Source organism: Mesoplodon mirus (genome assembly GCF_964341445.2).
Source record: "Mesoplodon mirus genome assembly, chromosome: 14".
Classification (NCBI taxonomy): Eukaryota; Metazoa; Chordata; class Mammalia; order Artiodactyla; family Ziphiidae; genus Mesoplodon; species Mesoplodon mirus.
The window spans coordinates 85,947,654-85,965,702 of NC_138990.1; the positions used below are offsets into that span (position 1 = coordinate 85,947,654).

At 36.3% G+C, this 18,049-nt stretch overlaps 1 protein-coding gene across 1 annotated transcript in view; it reads right to left on the reverse strand.

Moving 5' to 3' along the window:
- EXOC6B (exocyst complex component 6B) overlaps positions 1–18,049 on the reverse strand; it is a 730,495-nt gene that overhangs the window by 116,857 nt on the left and 595,589 nt on the right. The gene's annotated exons all lie outside the window — the stretch shown is intronic.

An 18,049-nucleotide genomic window follows, 5' to 3' on the forward strand; every position in this document is an offset into this window, starting at 1 on the left:
AACTAATGATACCTGCTGTGAAATCGGGTACTGTGAACCAAGAACATGTTTATTTAACAATACTGACTACAAGGTTGGTGCTTCATTTGGTGACCCCAGCAACCCATGTGTCTCCTACTTCTGCCAGAGCACAGGTTTCGTTGCGGTGGTAAAAGACTGCCCAAAGCAGAGTTGGTGTGCAGAAGAAGGCAGAGTCTATGATTCAAATAACTGTTGCTATACATGTAAAACTAATTGCAGATCTTCACCTGTGAATGTGACTGTTAACTACAATGGTTGCAAGAAAAAATTTGAGATGGCAAGATGCATAGGGGAATGTAAAAAGACTCTCAGGTATGATTATAATAAGTTTCTGTTGAAAAATTCATGCCTTTGCTGCCAAGAAGAAAACTATGAGTTCAGAGAAATTGTTCTTGACTGTCCTGATGGCAGTACAATACCTTACAGATACAGGCACATCACGACGTGTTCCTGCTTAGACGTGTGCTAATAATCTACGACCTCAGCAGTCAGTTAATAGTAAATAGCATTACCTTTCAGTTGTAACAGACCAGGTATTTATTTTGTAACAAAAATAATGACTTAAATAATGAGAATAACTAAACATTTGTATGTCACTCAAAATGTGAGTTGCCATTATGAGTCATTTTGTTCTTTTATTGACTGGATCTGAAAAATAAATACAACTTTGCAAGCAAAAAAAAAAAAATTTTATTGGAGTATAGTTGATTTACAATGTTGTGTTAGTTTCTGCTGTACAGCAAAGTATCAGTTATACACATACATATATCCACTCTTTTTTAGATTCTTTTCCCATATAGGTCATTATAGAGTATTGAGAAGAGTTCCCTGTGCTATACAGTAGGTCCTTATTAGTTATCTGTTTTAGATATAGTAGTGTGTATTTGTCAATCCCAGTCTCCCAGTTTATCCCTTCCCCACCACCCCGCTCTCCCCTCTGGTAACCATAAGTTTGTTTTCTACATCTGTAACTCTATTTCTGTTTTGTAAATAAGTTCATCTGTAAACTTTCTTCCTTTAAATCTGTATTGCTTGAGAGCCTCTAAGTGGGTGTAGAGTAAGCCATGAGTAGCAGCCAAAGGAATTCAGAAGACTGTGTTCATGATCCGGTCACTTGGCTGGTTTTCCCCTCAGCTGAACACAGATAGGTTCTGTGATATCTGAGTGTGTGTGTGTATTTTTACCATCATAAAATTTGAAAATGTCTTCATTTTTACTCATTGTGATGGTTAATTTTATGTGTCAACTTGACTGCATCAGACATATGGTCAAACATTACTCTGGGTTTGTCTGTGGGAGTATTTCTGGATAAATATCAACATTTAATCGACAGACTTAGTAAAGCAGATTGCTCTCCCTAATGTGAGTGGGCCCTATCCAGTCAGGTGAGGAACTGAATAGAACAAAAAAGGCTGACCCTCCTGCAAATAAGAGGAAACTCCTGTCTACCTGCCTTGAGCTGGGACATCAGTCTTTTCTGGCCTTTGGACTGAAATGAAAACATCAGCTTTTTGGGTCTCAAGCCTGTTAGCATCTTTATGGAACTATACCTGTGTCTCCAGCTTGTTGACTGCAGATCCTGGGACACTTGCCAGCTTCCATAATCACATGAGCTAATTCATTATAATAAGTAAGTAAATAAGTATATACACATACATACACATACACCTTACTGGTTCTGTTTCTCTGGAGAAGTCTGACTAATACACTCATATATTGCTTAATTTTTGCCCATAATAGATTATTTGTTAAAGGCAGAAAACATGAGAAATACTGAAAAAATAAAAATACAGACTATAAAAATGATTATAATTTTGCAAATAAGTCTGAAATACGATCTTAAACTTGTAGTTGCATTCATTGATCAAACTCCTTATAATGTATCTAAAAATATTCTTAGTCTTTTAAAAACTGATATTTAAAAAGAGGAAATGTGTTTAATTCAATTTGACTCTGTATTTATTAGGATTTAAGGTTATCATGGTGACATTTATTTTTGAGAAATACTTGTACTTACTAGCACGGAATAGCTTTTCTTATTTTATTTAGAAACACAACTTGAAATTTTAAAAAATCGGTTTTTAATATTCAAAATTAAAGATTTCAAACAACACATCATATAAGTAGATTTGGATCTAATGTCTACCCCCAAATTTTACAGATAAGGAAATCAAGACCCAGAGCAGTTAAGCAATCAACTAAGAATACAGTTTTAGTTAGTGGCAGAGTCAGGGTAAACACTCAAGTGTCCTGATTATTGGGCCAGAATTCTTTGCACCACAGCATAAGATATCTGTCCCTTCTAGCACTATGGGTCATATTATAGCTCCTCAAATGATTTTTTTTTTTACATGCACAAAAAGAATCTGGTCAACTCTAGCTATTAAAAGGTTGCCATGTCTGACTGAGAAATTCACAAATATAATGGTTCTTTACATTTTCCTCCACCTTCAGTAAATTTGGCTTTCACCAGCTAATGTCTGAAAACATCTTTGGATAATTTTCAGTGAAACAATAAATCAGGGATGTCAGTGGCTGAGAGGGGAGAGCTTTTCCAATTTTCATAAACAAAAACTTCAGTGACAGCCGCTTTCAGGTTTTGGATGTAATTTTCCTAACTGATGTCTTCACTGTGGTGTGCCTTGGCTGTCTTCCACTCACTAGCCAATCTTGGGGGAAACATGATTTATGTTGATGCCACATCAATGTGAAAATCTGATCACGTAAAGTAGAACTCTGTAGCCTAACTAGGGAGAGCTGGAAGCAAGTCACCATTCACATGTAGATAAGGCAAAGACAGGGACCATCTACAAAAGTACTACTCCCCTGCTTCTGGTTTAAACTGTCAACTGATGAGTAGCTAAAGACACAGCCTCAAGACACTTCCCATTGAAATGGCTATAAAAACTCTGAAAAAACTAAAAACTCTTAACAATGTTAAAATCTAAAATGAATTAAACTATTGCCAATGAATTAAACTATTTGTTAAACTATTGTCAAAATTCAGAAGGATTTTCAAACTAACAAGACTAGAGCAGAATTGAGAATCACAATCCAGGGCTCATACAGAATAGACCTACCCGTGGCTCAGAAACCAGGCTCTATAACACTGTTTTCCAACACTGGCCAATTTTCTGCAAATACAGATTCCTTGGCTCCATTTCTAGAGATCCTGATTCATAGGTCTGGTGTTGGGGATGGGGGCAGGGGGAGTTGTCCAGAAGTGAACACTTTTTTTATAAAGCACTTCACATGAATCTGATGATCTCCCAGGTTTGAAAACTACTGGTCTATACCAATTACAAAAATTGGGTGGACATCACTCTGTTGCATACTTGTTGCTTTTTTAAAACCTAATTTAAAAATTTTGAAATAGACTCATGAAAAGTTTCAAAAATAATACAAAGGGTTTCCATAAACCTTTCAACAAGTTACCCCAATGATAATACCTTATATAACCAGAATACTTTGTCAAACATGGGAAACTGACTCTGGTATAATACCATGAATTCAGGGGTAGACCTTATTTGGATTTCACCAGTTTTTACACACATTCTCATACACGTGTTTTATATGCACTTGTATGTGTGTATGTTGTATACAGCTGCATAAAAATTTATCACATGGAGATTTGTGTAAAGAATGCAAAACTGTTCCATCACCATTAAGGAACTCCTTTGTTTTACTTCTCACAAGTCAAGCCTTACCCTATTCCCAGCCCCAACCTCTGGCAACCACTGATTTGTTCTCCATCACTGTAACTTTGTCACTTAGAGAATGTTATATAAATGGAATTCTACAGTATATAACCTTTTGAGATTGACTTCTATTTTTTTACTTGGCATAATGCCCTCAAAAGCCATCCTAGCTTTTGAATATATATTAATAGATCAGTCCTTTTTACTGTCAAGTAGTATTCCGTTGTATAGATGTATCACAGATTGTTTATCCATTCATTCTTTGAAGTACATTTGGATTGTACATTGGAAGTACATTTCCAGTTTTTGGTTATTACAAATAAAGCTGCTATGAACATTCATGTACAGGTTTTTTTTGTAAACATTGTTTTCACTTCTTTAGGACAAATGCCCAGGAGCGTGATTGCTGGTTTATATGGTAATTATATATTTAATTTTATAAGAAACTGCTAGGCTGTTTTCCAGAGTGACAGTACCATTTTATATTCCCACCAGTAACGTATACATGAGAGATCCAATTGTGCTGCATGCTTCCCAGCAGTTCGTTTACCAGTTGCTGCCTCCTGAGGTGTGCAAAGCTGAATATCTTTTTTTCTCAGCCCCTACCTAGTACTTGTGCTTTTATAACATGGCAGAAGGCAATAGGACTTGAGTGATGCAAAGCACTATGGAGTCACAATGTGGATACAGATTAAAGATCCCAGTAAGAGGACATACTGGGGCAATGCATTTTCCTTCATCTTCTGGTTAATGTCAGAGAAAGAGACAATGTGGGTATAGGCTTATGATAAACCATTCATGTTGCATTTGATGATAAACCATTCATGTTGCATTTGATGATAAACCATTCATGTTGCATTTGATGAATAATTGCTAATGGTGAGTTACTTGGATAGGAATTGTGAATATCAATGTGTTCTCTAGCTATGGACCTGAGATGAGGCTAATCACACTCAAGAACAGGGTAAACAGGTGTCTGAGTTTTAAAACTGAAAGTCTGGCATTTGAGCTTTTGGCTCAAATGACTTATGGTGATGTGGCCTATGAGACAACATTTTTTTTCCTCTAGACTTATAATACATGCTACTGTGCTGACGCCTAACTTAGACACAAGAGCATGAACTTTCTTTCCTGATATTTCTCGGGATACTATATGGCAAACAAACACAAGTAAACAGGACCATAGTGAACTATGTATCTTGTCTGTTGATATACAGAATGCATCTAAATATTCCTTCTATTATGGATAATCAGGGGGAAAAAAACTATGGAAGAATACTCTAGGATCATAGAAGGGACTATCAGTCTGAAGTACAAGAGAAAAGGCATATTTCTAAAAAAGATTTAATATAGAAACCAGAAAGAAATTTAAAAAACTAATTTGCATTCTTAATATAATGCAAGGAAGCAGAAGTTCACAATGAAAGTAGTCATGATAAGAGAGATGGTGGAGGGCCTCCCTGGTGGCGCAGTGGTTGAGAGTCCGCCTGCCGATGCAGGGGATACGGGTTCGTGCCCCGGTCTGGGAGGATCCCATATGCCGCGGAGCGGCTGGGCCCGTGAGCCATGGCCGCTGGGCCTGCGCATCCGGAGCCTGTGCTCCGCAACGGGAGAGGCCACAACAGTGAGAGGCCCGCATACCGCAAAAAGAAAAAAAAAAAAAAAAAAAAAAAAGAGAGATGGTGGAAACTGCAAAAAAATGCAATAGTAGAATTTCAATAAATATTAAATGTAGTAATGATCATAACTTCAGCAATTTAAATAATAGATATGAAGAACAAACATGAATAACTTTCATAAGAGTGCTGAGATGAAAAAAAGAGATAAATAGAAAGAGAAACTGATTTGTATGGGGAGACAAGACCTAAAAATTGAATGAACAATTATTTATTGTTTACTCTCCAAAGTTAACATTAGAGTCATTCTCTTCTCCTGTCCTCAGTTTGAGTCTTCACAATAGAAACAGACCATTGAGAATTTGTTAACAATTGCTTAGCTCTAGAATTCTGACCAATGTGGCTCTCATTTCAAGGCATTCAGAATTAGGAAGGCACATGTTGAGGACAGGCAATAATCACCTGTGTCTGACTTTCTTTCCTCAGAAACTTGGGTATATTCTGCTGCTCTTTACTAGACTTTCTTATTCTTTCACATATTTATGCACTAACCCAAAAGCTAATATACTATAACCTCCAGAGAGTATTTACATGTTTACTACAATGACAGGCCTGAACAATTTTGCTTCATCAATAACTCAGTAACAATGTTCAGTGCAATTAAATGCAGTTGAACTTAAATTTCTTCAAGTAAAAATCAATATACTAACTCCTAACAAGTTAAACAATTTTAATACTACAACTTACACTTTCTGTTAAATTGTATTTCCTTGTATTTTTGCCTTTTATTTGTCTTTTAACATCTCCAAGTTACTTTTTGATATCTGGATATTTTTAAAAAGCCAATCTGAGCCTTTTAGTAGGGACATTTCATCTATTTACATTTATTATAATAATGAGTATGTTTGGCCTCTCCACTCTCCTGTTTCTCTTATAATAGAGACTGGACCATAAGTCTAGCAGATGTTGTCATTATTTACTGTGATTTTTTAAAAAAGTAAAACCATAGGGGCTTCCCTGGTGGCGCAGTGGTTGAGAGTCCGCCTGCCGATGCAGGGGACACAGGTTCGTGCCCCGTTCCAGGAAGATCCCACATGCCGCGGAGCGGCTGGGCCCGTGAGCCATGGCCGCTGAGCCTGCGCGTCCGGAGCCTGTGCTCCGCAATGGGAGAGGCCACAGCAGTGAGAGGCCCGCGTACCGCAAAAAAAAAAAAAAAAAAAAAAAAAAAGTAAAACCATAGCTTCAATGAGTATTCTAAAACCTGAATGACCAAATATGCTCTCTTTAAAGCACATAATCTCTGAGAGTCTGCTTAATTTCTTTTGACATACTCATTCTATCAGTAGAAAACTTGGTTTTTCTGTAAAATAAAAGCAGGCCTAAGAGTCTGTCCCATGTCCCATTCTGATGACTGTAGAAACAACAGAGCTTTACTTTAGGGTGAATCCTAAAGGTTCCGTGATTCTTTATGAGTATGACAAACCCAGACCGGTATACAGAATGAAGAGTAATAACTTCAATCTTGTCTGCTTCCTGAACTTGACTGGAAAAGGAATACAGAAAAATTTGCACGCATCTTGCAGTATAATGATATGTATGGAGCTTTCAATGATTCTAATGGGTGGGGTTCTCATTTTCACCAAATCGGAACTGTAAGAAAGAAATTGGAATTGAAATTGTATCAGGAGATGTATGTCTTCCAGATGGTAGGAGGAGAAAGGGGGAGAGATAAGGAGTCAGTTACTAGGAAAGTAGAGCTTTGGGACTCCTAATAAATCCAGAGAAAGATGCATCACAATCTAGTGGGACCAGTGTTCACTGCAACTGGATGCACAGCCAGGACAACGCCTCTGAGTTTCAAAATGCCATTTAAAAAAAGTACAAGGAAACTCTCTTGATTTTCAAGCAGATATCCTTGGTTTGCCTCTTTTTTCATCTCTCCTAAATTTAAAGCAGATCTGCCAGAATAAAATTCTTTGTTTGTTTGTTTTTTTGTTTTTTGGGGGTTTTTTTTTGGCGGTACGTGGGCCTCTCACTGTTGTGGCCTCTCCCGTTGAGGAGCACAGGCTCCGGACGCGCAGGCTCAGCGGCCATGGCTCACGGGCCTAGCCGCTCCACGGCATGTGGGATCTTCCCGGAACAGGGCACGAACCCGTGTCCCCTGCATCGGCAGGCGGACTCTCAACCACTGCGCCACCAGGGAAGCCCAGAATAAAATTCTTATTAGGTGTTTATATCTATGTACATATTTCTCTCTATATATTTGTATCTACCTATTTATATATTTGAGGGGATGTCTAGGACCTATATTATAAAAATGTAATCCTGTAATCCCTCTCTACTAACCAAAAAAAAAAAAAAAAAAAAGACTGAGAGACTGGATAAAATGAAAAAAATGAAAAACAAAACTAACTTTTATATGAAATATCTGTAAAAACACCTGAAATTAAGGCTGTCAGAACCACAGAGGTAGAAAAAAACTACACTAAAAATTCAAAGAATGCCTTAAGCCGCAAGGTTTAAGAGATAGAATACAGATTCTAGGAAAGGCTAATGAAGTTGGGGAGAATTGAACCTTGAGAAGAAAGGATGAGAGGAAAATTCCCTAAGTGTATGTACCTGTTTAGGTATATACAGTGGTATGTGTGTCCATTTCCAACTGTGATCTAAAATTAATGCAATAATAGTTTTGAATGGCTTGTGAACTCAATCAAGGCCAGAATAACAAGAAACAGGTTTCAAGTGAAGGGTTGAAAATACTGGGATAAAGTCTCCATGAGACTGCAGAATCTCTTTTCTCAAAGACAGTGAAAACCATTCCCTCCCACCTAATAAACTGCCACCCTTATTTTCTAAGATAGGTAAACTTCAGGATGACCGAGAGAGAAAGAGATTCCCCTGCTTTATTCCTCAAGAAGCCCCCTTCCTTACCAAAACTGATCTGATTTGCTTTCTTGTTTCATATGTACATCTTCCAATGGTAACAGTGTTCCAATGGTAACAGTGCTCCAATGGTGACTGCCTGGTTACTGCCTGGTTAATTACAGGTGGTCATTACAGGTGATAACTTTCTGTAGGACAGAAATAAGCCTAACTTTCAACGTGTATTAATCTAGTTTGAAAGTGAAGATGTTTCATCATCTACATGAGTTTCTGTATTACTTTTCAGACACGTGTGCCTTGGTTTATCTTTTATCCAACAGTTTAGGTCTAGAGGAAAGAGGAAGATATGAGGCATATTTGGTTTCAGGGTTCTGTCAGGTGATTTGCTGAATCAATCCCTAGTTTGAATCCTGGCCCTAGGTGTGAATTCGGCTGACTACAAATTGGTATAGTTCTTAAATCTTTAAAACTAGAGGTGAAATTTTTTGTTTTTGATAAGAAACAACTGGATATTTGCTGTCATGTGTCTGGTCATGTCAGCAGGTAGGTTATTAGTACTTCCTTAAACCCAGACTAGAATAAAAAAGTAGAATATGGGAAAAGTGAGGGGATTCTGTGATTAGGTTCCAAAAGACTGACTTCCGTCTTGCTATCATACTCTCTTACCCATTCACTTGCTTGCTCTGATGAAGCAAGCTGCCATGCTGTGAGATGCTCTAGGGAGAGGATCATGTGGTAAGGAACTAAAGAAGGTCTGTGGCCAACAGCTCTTGAGGAACCGAGGTCTCAGTCCAACAACCTATAAGGAAATGGATCCTCCAATAACCAACTACTAAGTAAGCAAGGAAGTAAATCTTTCCCAACAGAGCTTTGAAATGACTGCAGCTTTGTGGGAGATTCTGAGCCAGAGAACCCAGATAAGCCACACTCATTCCTGACCCCCAGAAACTGTAAGACAAAAAATGTGTTATTTCATGTCACTATGTTTGGAGTAATTTGTTATGCAGCAGAAGATAACTAATAGAAATCACTAAGGGGTAAGTTAAAATTGTCCATTAAGTCTAAGGAGTGTTCATATGAGTAGATACTGAGCTGTTCTCTATGGTCAAGGAGCACCACAGTAAGTGTTTATTAAAACAGTAAAAACTGGGACAGGGCTTAAAGAACTACTTCCTCAATCTCAGGGGTCTTATGCTAAATGACTGAAAAAGGAAAGATGTGAAGTTTTCATCTTCCCAGATTTTTCAAAAAGAGAAAAGATGACTGTCCTGGGTTCTTGAAGCACCTGCTTACCCAATTATTAGAGCAGATGACATTTTGAAGTCACTTCTAGTATATTTATTTTAAAAGATTAGATGCCTGAATATAAAACAAATTAAGAAGAGAAAAGCAGACTTACAGTATGTATTTTTTCTAGAATATAGCGAAAGATATTGTATAAAGGAGAAGGTAGAAGTTAAATCTTTATAAGGAGTCGTTTTAATAAGAATTATGCTTCATAATTTCTCTGTAAAATAAATACAAAGATATCCTCTTAAAGATGAAGAACTGAAGGATTAGAGTAGTTATGGGTTTGTCCAAGGGTACACAAAAAGAGAATCATAACAGAATATAGAACATGTATGTCTCAATTTTACATGATATTAAATAAAATATATTTCCTTCAGAATAAATGAGTATGTACTACTGAAGTACTGAATATAAGATTATATTCATTCTGGCAGTTTCTAATATAAAACAGGAAGTTTCTAATGTAATATAGCTTGAGCTAGCTGAAATGATACCTTGACATGCTTGGGGGAGAAGAAACATGTGTCTTTCAGATTTTTCCAGTGGAAAAGCTTTCTGAGTTGCCAAAACCATAAGGTCAAATTTCCTTGACCTTCCTAATAACAATACCACTGTTCTCTTTATAGCACACACAGACAGGGAAGAAAGGGAGTTCAAGAGAGTCCCCTAAATATTTAAAGATGATTCATTCAGTGTTTATTGAGGGCCCCTTTAAATAGTAGATGAGAGTAGAGCAGATAGATGAAGATATCATGATTTATTATGGTTATTTACCTATTTTGTCTGTTCCCAAAAAGTGTTCTAGGTATTCCATGATAAAAGATGTGTGTACACTATACTACAAAGCTACAGTAATCAAGACAATATGGTACTGGCACAAAAACAGAAATATAGATCAATGGAACAGGAGAGAAAGCCCAGAGATAAACCCACACACCTATGGTCAACTAATCTATGACAAAGGAGGCAAGGATATACAATGGAGAAAAGAGAGTCTCTTCAATAAGTGGTGCTGGGAAAACTGGATAGCTTTCATGTAAAAGAATGAAATTAGAACACTCCCTAACACCATACACAAAAGTAAACTCAAAATGGATTCGAGACCTAAATGTAAGACCGGACACTATAAAACTCTTAGAGGAAAACATAGGCAGAACACTCTTTGATATAAATCACAGCAAGATCTTTTTTGATCCACCTCCTAGAGTAATGGAAATAAAAACAAAAATAAACAAATGGGACCTAATGAAACTTAAAAGCTTTTGCACAGCAAAGGAAACTACAAACAAGACGAAAAGACAACCCTCAGAATGGGAGAAGATATTTACAAATGAATCAATGGACAAAGGATTAATCTCCAAAATATATAAACAGCTCATGCAGCTCATAATTAAAAAAAAAACAACCCAATCAAGAAATGGGCAGAAGACCTAAATAGATATTTCTCCAAAGAAGACATACAGAGGGTCAAGAGGCACATAAAAATATGCTCAACATCACTAATTATTACAGAAATGCAAATCAAAACTACAATGAGGTATCACCTCACACCGGTTAGAATGGTCATCATCAGAAAATCTACAAACAACAAACGCTGGAGAGGGTGTGGAGAAAAGGAACCCTCTTGCACTGTTGGTAGGAATATAAATTGATATAGCCACTATGGAGAACAGTAGGTAGGTTCCTTAAAAAACCAAAAATAGAATTACCATATGAGCCAGCAATCCCACTACTGGGCATATACCCAGAAAAAACCATAATTCAAAAAGATACATGCACCCCAATGTTCATTGAAGCACTATTTACAATAGCCAGCTCATGGAAGCAACCTAAATGCCCATCGACAGATGAGTGGATAAAGAAGATGTGGTACATATACACAACGGAATATTACTCAGCCATAAAAGGGAATGAAATTGGGTCATTTGTAGAGACGTGGACGGACCTAGAGACTGTCATACAGAGTGAAGTAAGCCAGAAGGAGAAAAACAAATATCGTATATTAACGCATATATGTGGAATCTAGAAAAATGGTACAGATGAACCGATTTGCAAGGCAGAAATAGAGACACAGATGTAGAGAACAAACGTATGGACACCAAGGGGGGAAGGTGGCGGGGAGGGTGGGGGTGGGATGAATTGGGAGATTGGGATTGACATGTATACACTAATATATATAAAATAGATAACTAATAAGAACCTGCTGTATAGAAAATAAGTAAAATTCAAAATTTAAAAAAAAACGATATGTGTACAGTAATGCTTTTAAAATGGAAATAGAAATGACATGACCATATGACGATTCTCCAGGTATTTAAAATGTGACTGTCAAGGAGGAGAGAAGAGTAAAACATCTCAAGAGACTTTAACTAGGTGTAATGGGATGAAATTAGGCAAAGGAAAAGGCAGGATAAACAGAATGTTTATTTTTACTAAGTTTTTTCCTAAGTTTCTACTTGTGAACTAAATTCCCTGAGGAACACGGTGTGCAGTCATGTGAAAGACTGTTCTTTTTGTACTGTTCTACAGAGAGTACACCTGCAGAAAAAAGAAAGAAAAAAGATGAACAAAATTATTCTACAGAAATTTTCCACCTCTAAATTTATCCTCTATACTTAATTGCATTTTGAAAAAGTATGCAAGGAATATGTGAACAAATTCTCCAAAGTTTAAAGAAGGATAACAAGTAAAAGTTGAAATTCTCCCTTTTCTCTCTTCCTCAAGATGAAAGGATAATTTAACTATTAACATATATAAATATTCACAATATAAACAGATTTTTAGGTGTAGATAGGATTTTACTCTAAGTATTGTTTGGTGACTTATGTTTTTAAACTTGGTTATGTCTTGGAGATCTTTTCATGCCAGTATATATATGACTGCCTCAACTTTTTCAAGGGATATATAATATCCCAATTAGAAATGGCTCATAATTTAACCATTCTTCTACTAATGGATATTTGTTCTAATTTCTCACTATTACACAGAATACTTTAATGAATAATTTATACTTATATTCTTGATACATGACAGTATCTCTTTAGAATAGATTCTTAGAGGTAAAATTACTAGAGACCAAATGGAAGGTGTAGTTTAAAATACTGATAGTTGGGACTTGGTGGTCCAGCGGTAAAGAATCCACCTTGCAATGCAGGGGATGCAGGTTCCATCCCTGGTCAGAGAACTAAGATCCCACATGCTGCGGGGCTACTAAGTCCACGTGCCACAACATTTGAACTCGCGCACCTCAACCAGAGAGCCTGCGTGCCGCAAACTACAGAGCCCACGCGCTCTGGAGCCTGTCTGCCACAACTAGAGAAGTGAAAACCTGCACACCACAGCTAGAGAGAAGCCCGCCTGCCACAATAAAATATCCCGCGGGCCTCAACGAAGATCCCGAGTGCTGCAACTAAGACCCAACGCAGCCAAACAAAATAAGTTAATTAAATAAAATTTTTTTAAAAATGGGAGATTGAAAAGTGTTTAAAAAAATAAATAAGATGAAATAAAATACTGATAGTTACTTCCAAAACTGTTCTCAAACATGCTGTACCAATTTATACCCTAATTTACAGCTTCAAATAGTATCAGTTTCTTCACTCCTTTCTGAAATGCTAGATATTATAAATTAAAACTCTTTTTCTAATCTGAGAATCAAAAAATGATACTTCATTATTATTTAGTTTCCATTAATAATGAAGGTAAGTATCTTCATTTGGGGTGGGGGGACTTTTAGTTCTTATTTTAAGTACTGCCTGTTGATTATCCTTTGATCATTTTTACTAGGTTGTTAGCATTTTTTTCTAATTGAGTCCACAGAGTTTTAAATATATTCTGGATATTAATCATTGTTTCATTATAGATATTGCCATTATTCTCTCAGATTGTGATAGAACTTTGTTTACACTGTCTTCTGCCATATTAGTCTTAAATCTTGTCAATCTTTTATTTTATGGCTTTAGATTTTGTATTTTAGTTAGAAAGTCTTTTCCCACCTTGAGCATATAAAAATATTCTCCCATTTTTCTTAAATACCTTTTCTGTTTAGGTCTTTAATACATTTGGGATTTATTTTGGGGAATGGTATGAAGCAGGGATTTAACTTAAGGTTTTCCCCAAAGAGATAGTGAGTTGTCTTAGCACCATTTACCAACATTTTTCTGATTGATTTTAAATTGCCCCTTTATCATAAATAAGTTAAATTCCCATGGACCTATTTTGTTCTATTGTGCTAACTTTATTCTTGCACAAAATCATAATTTTTAATTTATAGCTTTATATGGTGTTTTGATATCAAGTGGTGAAAGTATTCCCTTAGTATACAAGCAGTAGTGTAGTGGTTAAACAGGGGCTAGAATCAGACTATTGAAATCTCAGCTCTGTCATTTACTAGTTGGGTGACCTTGGGCAAGTTACTCAGTCTCTCTGTACTTTTCTAGTAGATGTGATCTGAAAAATGGTGATACTAATAGTTCCTACATTTTATTACTAGTAGGATTAAAAAAGGAAAGATATGTAAAGTACTTAAATCAGTACCTAACACGTAGTAAGAATTCAAATATGATAAGCTATTATTCCAAATTTTTTGGCTATTCTCACACATTTTACCTTCAAGATAAGGTTGAGAATCAGTCTACCAAGTTTCATAAAAAAATTCCACAGGGTCTTTGCTTAATATTCCACTAAAACTATCTCCTGATTAGTTTCAAGGAGAAAGTACTGACAAAAATATTGACAAAATTCCTAGATCTTCCAGTCCAGGAACATGTTGTGTCTCCATTTATTCTTCTTTTTTTTTCCTTCAGCAAAGTTTTATAATATTTTCCCTACAGATGCTGTACATTTCTAATTAGGTTTATTCCTCAGGATTTTTATGGATTCTGTTTTTTAAAAATATATATTTATTGGAGTATAATTGCTTTACAGTGTTGTGTTAGTTTCTGCTGTACAACAAAGTGAATCAGTTATATGTATACATGTATCTCCATATCCCCTGGATTCTGTTCTTATTATAAATGGGATTTTTTTCCCCTCTACTGGTATTTTCCATTATATAGGAAAGCTATTTGTCTTAGTATATTAATTTTATGTCTGACCATCTTGCTCACCATTTTTTATTAGCATATTATTTTTAAATCAATTCACTTGATATGTTTAGGCTGCTGATGATATACTCTGTTAAGAAGGACACCTTTGTTTCCTCCTTTCAAATATATATATATACATATTTATATTTAGTCAGAAATGCTGAGATGGGCTTCCCTGGTGGCACAGTGGTTGAGAGTCCGCCTGCCGATGCAGGGGACACGGGTTCGTGCCCCGGTCCGGGAAGATCCCAAGTGCTGTGGAGCAGCTAGGCCCATGAGCCATGGCTGCTGAGCCTGTGCATCCGGAGCCTGTGCTCCGCGATGGGAGAGGCCACAACAGTGAGCAGCCCACGTACCGCAAAAAAGAAAAAAAGATGCTAAGAAAAAAACATCATTTCTCCCTGTCTTTTGGTTGAGTGACAGTAGTCATAGGGTGACAGATACTTCACTAGAACTTCTGCTCCATTTAAATACTGCATGGCTCAAAAAACCACACAAGCATCAAGAAATGTATATAGTGCTTACTATATGCTAGGTATTCTTCTAAGTGCTTTAAATATATTAATTCATTTAATCCTCACAACAACCCCATGAGGGATAACTGGAATTAGTCTCCCCAGATAGCATTCTCATAGAAAGGAGATTCTGACAATTTCCCCTTTAAGGAAATCTGTTAGTTGTATCTGAACACCCCCACCTAAGGTGAGTTAAGCAAGTTGCCACTTGTCCTCTAACCCCAAGGCTCCTTAATTCCACGTAAGCAAGCCTAATCAGTTTGGGCTCTAGAATATCATCACTCTTACTCAATCAGAATAAAAACAAGGCCCATAAGAATCTACTTTGACAGCACATGGACTAAGAGGAGCTGAGGTAAAATCCTTAAAACTCATCACCATTAAATAAATCTCCCAAGGTCATATATAACCCAATTCTGACTTATTGCCAAGGAAGTCGGGCATTAGAAAAATCAGGCTGTATTTCTGGCTCTGCACTTTTTAACAAATATTTTTAATATATCTCTCCAGACCTTTTAAAGTGACATCATAGATAATTGTGTTACGACCTATTTTCTGTTGAAACAATATATTGTGACCAATTTGAAAATAAATAAAAGTAGTTTTAAAAAAATCATTTTTAACAAGTGCATCACATTCTGTGATTTGAATTTACCATTTTATAAAAGTATAGTGATTACTATGTACTAGACACTGTTCTAAGTGCTTTATAAATATCAACCCACTTAATCATTACATCTGAGGTATGTACCATGCCATACCATATGGTATATATGTATCATAATTTATTTAATCAGATTAAAGAAATCAAATTTTGATTCAATAATTTAATCCAAACTTGGATTTAATAAATCAAATTTTAATTTAACTAAATTAAAATTTAATCAAATTACTCCAAATGTTTGTCATTATAAACAATACTGTGACAAACTTCTTGGTACATACAGCTTTGTGCAGTTGTGTGATTATTTCCTTAGTCTAAATTAAATGGGTGCCTTTTCAATGGATTGAGATTAGTGGCAAAGAGAGAAGAGAGAGTAGAGACATGAAACCAGAAAGGCACAAAGTGTGCCTGGGAAACCACAACTGTAGAAAAGGGAAAAAATAAACAGTTAATGAACATTTACTATTTACCAGACACTATGCTAGACGCTTTGACATACATTGACATGCTCAATCCTCACAAGAACTATTTGCAGTAAGGTACAATGCCCTTTTTATAAATGAGGAAATTGAAAAATAAAGAGGTTGAGTCACTTGAGAAGGTTACACAGCCAGTAGGTAGTTGCGGTTCTGCAATTATCAGCTAAATTATGTTAAACAAATTGCTTAATCTCTTTGGCCACATTTTAGTTTAATTGTAAAGTGTGACTCAAAAGAGTAACATGGAGATATAAATTAAGGTAATGTGTGTAAATTATAAACTAAATACTAGAAATGATTCAACACTTTAAATGATTAAAAAAGGACTGAGCCCAATCTCTTTAAGAAGGTCAAAATCTTAAAGTAAAACAGTATTTATAGTTAAACGCTGTAAGATGTATGCCTTTATACATTTTCGCTTGATTCCATGTTAGGGAGAGGTATATAAACTGGACAACATGCAACAAAAGGACCACCAAATGATAATATGTTTGGGTGGGAGGATACCTCAAAGTCACCCACGCAATCTTCCATCAGTGAGGAATTCTTCATACAGCATTCTCAAAAATGGCCATCTGGCTCCTGCATTTTTATAGTGAGGATTCCTCAGGCAATGATGGGAATGTTAACAATGCCCTATTTGCCCTTCCTCAGCTTCACGTTAAAATTCTCATGAAACTACAGTAAGTGATGACAAGTTTCAACCTGATTAGAAACTAAGACACTTATCTGTCAGGAAAAATTCACAATACTCAAAGCATGGATATGGCCTTAAAGCATGGACAAGGGCATTTCAAGACTGATTCCCAATGAAGGGGATCAGAATATGCCACTCCAAAATATGCCACTTTAGTATTATTTAGGATTGTTTTGAGCTGAAGGCAAATGAGAAACAGCTTACACAGGAAGAACACTCTGCCCTCCCACTTTCAGCCTCAGAGCAGGGCATAAATTTTCCTTTGTAAAGATGACATAAATTTCCATTTGTAAAGGTGTCCCCCCCTCCCACACCCAGAAGACCAGATACGACACCAGATGAGTCTGTATAACAAACCTGGCTAAACAATCCTTAACTATCATACATTTTCCAATCACTGTTCTGCAATTCACCACCCCTAGGACCCCAAATCCCCTTTCCTTTATCCAGTCACTTCTCCACAACTTATCACCCTTTGTTAAAATGGTATATAAGACACTGAATCTACCTGCTTCTTTGGGTTTTCAATTCTCTTCTGTGAAGCCTCCATGTATGTAAAAATATTAAAAGTTAATGCCTTTTCTCCTATTAGTCTGTCTTTTGTCAGTTTAATTTGTAGGCCCCCAAACAGAACCTGAGGGTATAAAATAAAAGTATTTCCTCTTCTACACCAGGAATACAACATAGTTTGAGGCTGAAAGAGCAAAGGGGTACAGCTTTACCTCTGAGTGAAAAGTTGTCAACAAGAAGGAGATGAGCCTGAAAAACCCATGAGAGTAGCGTATTCTGTAGGTTATTGATTCCTGCTCCTCCTCCAATTTTTATAGCAAAAGGAGAACTACAGATTGCTTCCCTATATAAAAATAATCAAGCAGTTAATCAAATGGGTCTAGGTGATGCTTCTATCAATCATCCCTGAAACTTGAGATTATATGTATTCTAATAGCATTAATGTAGACTGGTGCTTTTTAAACTTTAATATATATATCAATCACCAGAGTATCTTGTTTAAATAAGTCCAGAGTAGGGCAAGAGATTCTACATTTCTAACAATTCCTGGATGAGAAGTGTGCAGACCATGCTTTGGTAATTATGTGAC